The sequence below is a fragment of the Lonchura striata genome, chromosome 17, assembly GCF_050655825.1.
Source record: "Lonchura striata isolate lonStrDom1 chromosome 17, ASM5065582v1, whole genome shotgun sequence".
Taxonomy (NCBI): domain Eukaryota; kingdom Metazoa; phylum Chordata; class Aves; order Passeriformes; family Estrildidae; genus Lonchura; species Lonchura striata.
The window spans coordinates 7327768-7336367 of record NC_140719.1 but is presented as its reverse complement, the minus strand read 5'-3'; positions in this window follow the sequence as shown (position 1 = coordinate 7336367).

The window sequence follows — 8600 nt, the reverse complement described above, 5'->3', positions numbered from 1 at the left end:
CACAGAGTGGGAAACATTCTCCAGCTCAGAGATAGCCCCAGAGAATGGGAGAAGGGAAGGACCCTGCCATCCTTGGAGATTGGGATCCACCTCCTCTCCTCCCTGTGCCAAGGTCAGGAGCCAGTGAGCTCCCATTGCAGACCAAGCTGGCATCACTGTGGCTCCACAGTGAGGATGCTGCCAGTGCTCCTGAGCCCTTCTCCCTGTGCAGATGCCATGGCCAGGCACAGGCAGCTCTGGCACTGGCACTGGCACTGGCACTGGTACCAGCAGGCTGCAGGGAAGGGGCCCAGGGAGCTGCAGCTTTAAAGAAAGAAGAGGAGCAGCGGGAGGACGAAAATGCAAAATTGGCCCAGTGGGTAGACCTGCTATTTAAGTGCAGTTGAGAAAGGAGCAGGAGGAATTACAGGAGAAATGATAGTGTCCTGACAGCTGCCATTTCCCAGCACCAGTCTCCCCTAATGGAGTCCTAATGTAGTGGTGGGCTCTTCGCTGACAGCCCAGCCCGAGACAGGGCTCGTCTTTGTGCTGGTGACAGATGGGACAGTCCGGCTACAAACCTGTAATCCTCTGATTCCTGCTGCTGGCGCCGCTTAACCCCTTCCTTCCCCGGCGCCCGCGCTCCGCAGGTGTGCGCCTGGTGTGGGGTCCAACCAGCCCACAGGGTCCCCCATGGGAAAGCAAGGGAATGGGAATGGGAATGGGAATGGGATGGGGATGGGAATGGGAATGGGATGGGGATGGGATGGGAATGGGAATGGGAATGGGAGTGGGAGTGGGAGTGGGAGTGGGAGTGGGAGTGGGAATGGGAGTGGGAGTGGGATGGGAATGGGAATGAGAGTGGGAATGGGAGTGGGAATGGGAATGGGAGTGGGAATGGGAGTGGGAATGGGAACGGGAATAGGAATGGGAGTGGGAATGGGAGTGGGAATGGGAATGGCAATGGCAATGGGAATGGGAATAGGAATAGGAATAGGAATAGGAATAGGAATAGGAATAGGAATAGGAATGGGAATAGGAATGGGAATGGGAATGGGAATGGGAATGGGAATAGGAATGGGAGTGGGAATGGGAATGGGAGTGGGAATGGGAACGGGAATGGGAATGGGAGTGGGAATGGGAGTGGGAATAGGAATGGGAATGGGAATGGGAATGGGAATAGGAATAGGAATAGGAATAGGAATAGGAATAGGAATAGGAATAGGAATAGGAACGGGAATAGGAATGGGAATGGGAATGGGAATGGGAATAGGAATGGGAGTGGGAATGGGAATGGGAATGGGAGTGGGAATGGGAGTGGGAATAGGAATAGGAATAGGAATAGGAATAGGAATAGGAATGGGAATGGGAATGGGAATGGGAGTGGGAGTGGGAATGGGAGTGGGAATGGGAACGGGAATAGGAATGGGAGTGGGAATGGGAGTGGGAATGGGAACGGGAATGGGAATGGGAGTGGGAATGGGAGTGGGAATAGGAATAGGAATAGGAATAGGAATAGGAATAGGAATAGGAATAGGAATAGGAATGGGTGTGGGAATGGGAATGGGAATGGGAATGGGAATGGGAATGGGAATGGGAATGGGAACGGGAACGGGAGGCAGCTGCCTGCATCTCCCGCCTCATCCCTTGGCTGCCGCAGCGTGGCAGAGGCTCAGCCTGGTCACGGAGCCGGAGCAGGCGGCAGCACGAGTCCCTGTGGGTCACTCGGACTCTGCTCTGTGCTGTCCCCTGTGCCACTCTGCCCTGTGCCAGTTCCCTGCGCAGGTGAATGCGGGCAGGTGAGCATGGGCAGGTGTGCTCAGCGCTCCCAGGGAGGGCTTTGGGCTGTCTGCCCAGCACAGCGCCCACAGGGAGCCTTCCCACTACCTGGCACTGTTCCTGAATCTCCTTGCCTGCCTCAAATTAGCCCCAAACGCGGGTGTGAATGGGCGGCTGTAAGATAAAAGGTGTGACAGCGCTCCCGCCCCCAGAGCAGGCAGTGAATGCCCGCTGCTCCTGTCCTGCTCCCCAGGATGCTGCGGGTGGCAGCAGGAGAAGCTGTCCAAGTTTTCCTGCAGAAAAATAAATGCAGCTACTGCACATACTTGTCTCTCTCTGGGCGGGGGAAAGGCTGGATTGCAGAGGGGGAGATTAACCACCCTCTGGTCTCTTTCCTATATCCCAAAGAGCCCAAAGGTTTCCTTGGGAGGGTTTTTTGGATACTTCTCCATTAGGCAAAGGTCCAAACCTCTCTACCTCCCTTCCTGCATTGAAGCATCTCTCACTTGCACCCTCTCTGCCCTCCATCAGGCACCTGGATCTCCACCCCCTCCAGTGAAACCCACTGGCATCTCTCTAAGCTGCAACAAAGCTCTCACCCATCAGCATGGGACAGCCAGCTCTTCTGGCCTTCAGCTGCAGAGCCATCAGCCCAGAATCACAGCCACGGAGCTAAAAGCCACCGGTCTGGCAGGGTGACACCCATCTCATCCCTCCAGAGCTCCCATTCCATTGCAGCTGCCTGCTGCCTTCCTGCCTTCTTTCCTTCTCAGGAAGGAATTAGAAGGTAGAACAGAGTCCAGGGAGCTGCTCATCCATCTGCCCATCCAGGCTGCTGCAGAGTGAGGGCTGAGCCGAGCCCCACTCCTGGCTCTGTGACCATCCTCTCCAGGCTGTGGGGAATAGAAACATCCTGATCCCATATCCCTGCCCCACCACACCCTGAAGAGCAGCTGAGCCCCACAGGGCCAATCCTGGTGGATGCTGAGGGTTCCCATCACCCTGGGGCTGTTGGGGTTGCTGGGTCCCTGGCAGCATTAGACCCTCCTTGGCAGGAAAGCGCAGTGCGGCACGTGGGTCCTGGGCACAATTAGCCAACAAGTGGCTGTTTTGTGAGGGATTGTTGCTGATGTGTTTTAAGTGGCTTTCTGAGTGGAAAATGTGAGGCGCTGGAGAGGCCGGCAGACAAAGAGGGGGATGCATTAGGTTTTATTGGTCTGCTATGCACACATCTGACATCACTCCACAGAGCAAGTTCTGCCTGGCTTTAGGGAAAATGAAAAATAAAGCAAGAAAAAGCGGCTGAGGGTACAGGGGCGGGGGAGCGCCAGTGATTCAAGCAGGCAAGTGGGGGCTTAATAGCAGGAGACACTGGAGCAAACTGTGTCAACCAGATGGGACCCGGGTGCCGCGGGAGGAGAGGGGAATTAGCCAACCCGCGCTTTGTTCCCGCAGAAAGCGCGGCCCTCTCCCCCCAGGAGCTGCCTACATGTGATATAATACAGCCCCTTTCAGCCGCTAAGCTGGCCAAGGACAAAAGTCACCAATAAATAGCGAGAGGGCGAGGCTGAAAGCAAAAGGCAGAGTTGCCAAGAGCTCCCTTCTTTTCTCCCCAGGCTGCCCGAGCTGCTGGGCATCGGCCCCGGCTGCAGGCACAGGAACCGTGGGCATGGAGGTGCTGGGGGTGATTCTGTGGGACAGGAAGGGTTCTGGAGATATGGTGCCTTCAGCAAGGGTGATGGAGCCTGTGGGATGGTGTTGGAGTGTTGCTCATGTGTTCTTTGCCTTGATTCCCCGAGCCAAGCCATAAAAGGAAGAGCCCTCATGCCTTGGGCATCCTGCAGCGTGTAGCAAGAAGGGCTGGAGGCTGGTGTCCCAGCCAGTCTCTCACTGCCTGGACTTATTAAGTCGATAATCATCTTTTACTGTCACTTCCAGGCTTCTGTAAAAAACAGCATCAAGTAGAACAGTTCCAAAATCCCTCATCCAGGGCCCAAACACCACGAGCAAGAAGCAAATCCTCCAAAGCAGCCCCACAGCTGCTGAGGGGCTTGAAGGCTGAAGCCATCCTAGCTCCTCGGGTTTTGAATGCAAAGATATCCCAACCACTGTGCCCCCGTGCAGAGCGTGAGACCCATAAACTGGAAGGAGGAGACCCCAAACATCTCTGGTCTCAGCTCCACCCCTGATTTAGGGTCTTCCTCCCTTCCCAATGCCCAGAAACGCCCCAGCCCAGCTAAGCATTAAACCAGCCATGGCGCTGTGCAAACAAGCGGGATCCCCTCATGCCCTCCTTCCCCTGGAGGGATCTTCCTTGCCCTTGCAGAAATATTGATCCAGATAAACCAGGGAGACACATTAGGTGCCCCGGGGAGGGTCAGGAGATCAGCAGCTCAGCTGGGCCCCTGTTGCCCACGGGGTCCAGCCAAGCAGGACCAGGATGGGCAAGGGGAGGACTGAGGGCCTTGGGAAGCCATGGAAGGGGCCAGGGCCAAAGTGCTTTAGCCAAGGGGAGGTAAAACAAATCGATGAGGGGCTGCCGTGACATGCTGACCCTGGTGCTGAGCCGTGGCTTTAACGTGTGACAGTAAATCTGGGGGGGGGCTCAGAGGCAGATGGCAGGAGGGGGGAGGTGAGACAGGGCTCTTACTGGTGGGACAAGGCAAGGGCAGGAGCTCCCAAACTGAGCAGAGGCCAGCAAAGCCCCCAGGGAAGGAAGAGGAGGTGGGAGAGGGGAGTTGGGTCGCTTGCACGGGGTTGGGTGATGCCTCTGCCATGACCAGGGTGCTGCTCATAGCCGAGGATCACTCCCGGTGGTCCCTCCCTGCTGCTGCACCTCTGGTCCAGACCAGAGTGCTGTGGGGTGCCTGAGCCGAGACACCTCGAGGCTTGCTCCCAACCCATTTCCAGATGAGAAGAAGCATCCCTGCTGAATGGAGCTCTCCATTTCCAGCCCTCATCTCCTCACTCCCACCCCCCCTGCCCGAGCCAGAGCAGAGGGCAGAAAGGCACCAACGGCTGCAGATCCTGTTACCTGCGGCCAACAAAACCTACCTGTCCCTTCCCAGCCACACCCCCTGCCCCTCTCTGTGGGGACAGAGCAGAAGGACTCCCTGGCCCTCCCTGAGCGTCGCCGGGTCGTTGCCCGCCACGATCGAGTGACCAGATGGACGCTGGGCTCAGAGCACAGCCTCCTCTGTGGGTCCCTTGTCCCTCGCCCAGCCGGCCGGGCTTTGACGCTCTGTCCCCCCGGGGCAGCCTTTGTCAGGGCCGTGCAGAAGGGCCCCCGTGTCCCTCTGATCCGGCCCCACAGCAGCGCGTCCCCGGCCGGAGCATAAAGCTGGCTTTCAGGGAGCCAGCATTGGGAAACTCCCGGGGAAGGAGCAAGGGAGCTTCTTGTCAAACGGGGAGACAAAGCCACCTTGTTAAGGGGTTTACAAAGGCAACCATCTCCCCCTTGCCTGGGAAGCTCAGGACCGGCGACTCCCAACCTCACCGGGGGGATGGCTTTGCCTTGGAAGGGTGGGAACGCTTAACAGCCGTGCTGTGCCACAGCCCCGTGACCTGTGTGCAGAGCCCAGGGCACCTTCTGTGCTCCCATGAGCCGCTCGAAGCCACATCTCCAAAGGAAAATGGGAACCAGCCACTCATTGTGGGGAATCCTGTGGTTTTCCCAAGAGTGCACCGTTGCTACCGGTGTCCCTGCTGAGGGGACGTCATCCAGGGCTAGGGAACGCCATCTGCACAGAATGATGTGATGCTGGGTAGCACGAGAGGATTTTCTGTCCCTCCTTTGGGAGAAGTGGTCTGGGGTTCCCTCCTACACACCCCACAGATGGGAGATGGAGCCCTAGGAAAGGATGTGATACGGACACAGTCCCACAGGGCACAACCACACAAGACCTCCTGGCTTCCCTCCTGCTAAATATAATGTTTTTTCCTTGCATGGACCCACTGATACATTTTTTTGCCCAACAAAATAAAAATTAAGCAAAAACCCAGCAGCCCCACAGCTGCTTTAACTCTCCAGGAATTCTCTTAAAATTCATCTACCCTCACTGTTTTTTGCAGGAAAAATCCCTGCCCCAACAAGGTTAGCACAACCTTTGGCATGAATTTTGTGGACTCTGATGGTCACTCAGCCTCTTATGGACCCCCACCAAGCCCTTGGGCTCCCCATTTTGCAGCCCACATCTGGGGGCTCTGCACACCATGACCGTGTCTGAGCCACCAGGATGTGCTGCCCGCACCCGTGCATTGTTCTGAGCCGTTCTTGGCAATTCCTGCTAAAATCCACATTCATATTAAACCTCACACTTGGTAATTGCCTCTGCCTTCAGAGAAACGGGAAAATGGATTATGCCATTGGCATGCAGTGGGATGTGGTAGCCAGGGATGGCTGGTCAGCTTAAAAAACCAGAACCCCTGGGCCCAGAACCCATCTGGGTGTGATGCACAAGGGGAAGGGGAAGGGAAGACCTAGCTCTGCTGCAATCCTGAGGGATGGGCAAAACAGGACAAGTTTCAGGTGGGGAGTCCCACCTAGAGGCAAGTGCGACGGCAAAGAGGCCAAATTAACAGCAAGAAACTGCCACACTTGCTCTTCCCTGTCTCCCTCCCACACGTGCAGGTGGCACTTTGGTAGTCCACATCTCTCCTGGCATCATCCTCACATCCTTCTCCTCTTCTCCTTGGGGAACTGCCACCTCTGGAGAACACATCACCTTCTCTTCTTTGACCCAGCATCTGTGAACTGCTGTGTGCTGACACCAGGGGTGCCAGCTCCTCACTGGGAAGCCCCAGCCACAGCTCTGTGCCCCATGAAGGCAGGCTGGAGGCAGCTCTCCCTCCCCAGGACAGCAGTAAATTGGAGTGCTGCAGCTTTAAAGAAGTGTGTCTGCTCCTTGGCAGGGCTGGTGGCAGCGGCGAGAGCCAGAGGACACCTGCGGAGATCCTGTACAGCTGGGGAAGATTAGCCTTTTCCACTAGACAAGACCCATTACCATGTTCCAATATACCATCACTTCCGCTAGGAGAGCCTGCAGATGAGATATCGATTGCACTGACCCCGGCCAAAGCCTGCACCAGAGCCTGGGAGGGTGGCAGAGCAGCCCCATGGCAGAACCCATGGTGCAAAGAGGGGCTGCACTTTCCCAAAGGCATCCCCAGGGACCCAAGGGTGGCAAGGGGCTGCCTCAGAGCTGCAGTGATGGGTGATGCTGTGGGGAGATGTACAGAAGAGCTTCAAAGCCCAGAAGTGACCCAGGTCCTTTCCCAAGGTCACTCTGGGCTCTTTCCAGTGCAGCTCTGCCCTGGGGATGGGGAGCCCCCAGCCCATCTTCACTGCCCTCAGAGCCAGGTGGGTGTTACAGAAATAAGCTTTTCACCTTGAAAGGCCAAAATATTCCCCCAAAAACATCTCTGCTGGGGAGTTCCAGCTGGTTCAAGAGGTGCTCACAGAGGGCTCCTCATCCACTGCTTTTCCTTCCTGGCACTCCCACTCCCTGAAATACCTCCTTGAGACACAGCAAGGGTGGAAGGACACTGTTAAACCACCAGATCTTGGGAACTGGAAGGGCTGATGGCAATTAAGGTAGCAAGGTAATTAAGTGATGCCTGTCTCGCAGCATCCTATCACTGCAGCCCCAACAGGAAGCACAGGCACTTTGGAGGGTGTCTTCTATCCTTTGAACCCATGATTTCTGAGAGTTTTTCCACTTCTCCAAGATTCACACTGGGCTTGACTTGGCTTTTTGAATGCACTGAGCTCTGCCTTACCAGCACAATCCACTTGCAGCCCAGTTGGAAGCAGCAGCTGGAAGCTGACATGTGATACTCCTCCAGGGCTGATGTGTCATGTCCATGTGCCTCTGAGAGCATCCCTGTGCTTCCCCAGGAGCTGGAGCTGCCATGGTAGAGCATTCCCCTGAGCCAAAAACCTCACTGGACACTCCAGTGGGTGCAGAGAGACAGGATCCCCTCAGATCTGGGCTCTGGTGTGAGTGCTGGAGGATATTCCAGGACTGGGAGTAAAATGGCTTTTTCCAGGTGATGATTTAAGCACCCAGCTGGCTCCATGAGCCCTCACGGAGCTTTTCCAACATTTCTCAAGCTTTGGAGCACAAGAAGCTTCTGCTGAGGTGCTTGGTTTTGTTGCTGTTTTGTTTGGGTTTCCTTCCCCAAATAAAAGACATCAGCTCCCCATTGCACCGAGTCATTCCAAACTCCACTTTTCCAATGAGATGCTCTACCATAGTCAAGGATGGGCATGGAAGGGAACTCACACAGTTTCCAGGGCTACTCCCTGTCCCGTGGGCCAGCACAGCATCCATCCCTGGAAGCAGCTCTGTTCCCGTGGTTTTGTGGATGATTCCTGGGGTGAGGTTCCAAACCCTTCCCCCACCTGAGAACGGGCTGCTGTGGGATGAAAAGGGCAGGCTCAACACTGGGCACCCAGCCAGGGTGGCTGGTCAACACAGCCTGCTGGCCACCAGCCCCACTGGGGCTTAAGCAGGACCCCTGCTCTTGCAGCATGGACTTGCTGCTGAAAGCAGAGGGATTAAGGGAATGGGGCGGCCCTGCAGAGCATCCCCACCTCCCCAGAGCCCACAGGGGTTGGACAGGCTCCACCAGCCCAAAAAACCATTTCTCTCCCCTCGCCTCACAGCCCTCTGCTGCTTTCTCCTCCCAAGATGGTCGCTGCCAGTAATAGCAGGGAAATTCACATCCAAGCTGGGAAAATAACATGTTATTTTCCCAGCTGTGATGTCAGAGCTTGTCACACTTGCTGGCTTGGCAGCAGGGTGGGCAGGGCACGCTTGGACGTCCCCAAATGGCCACTT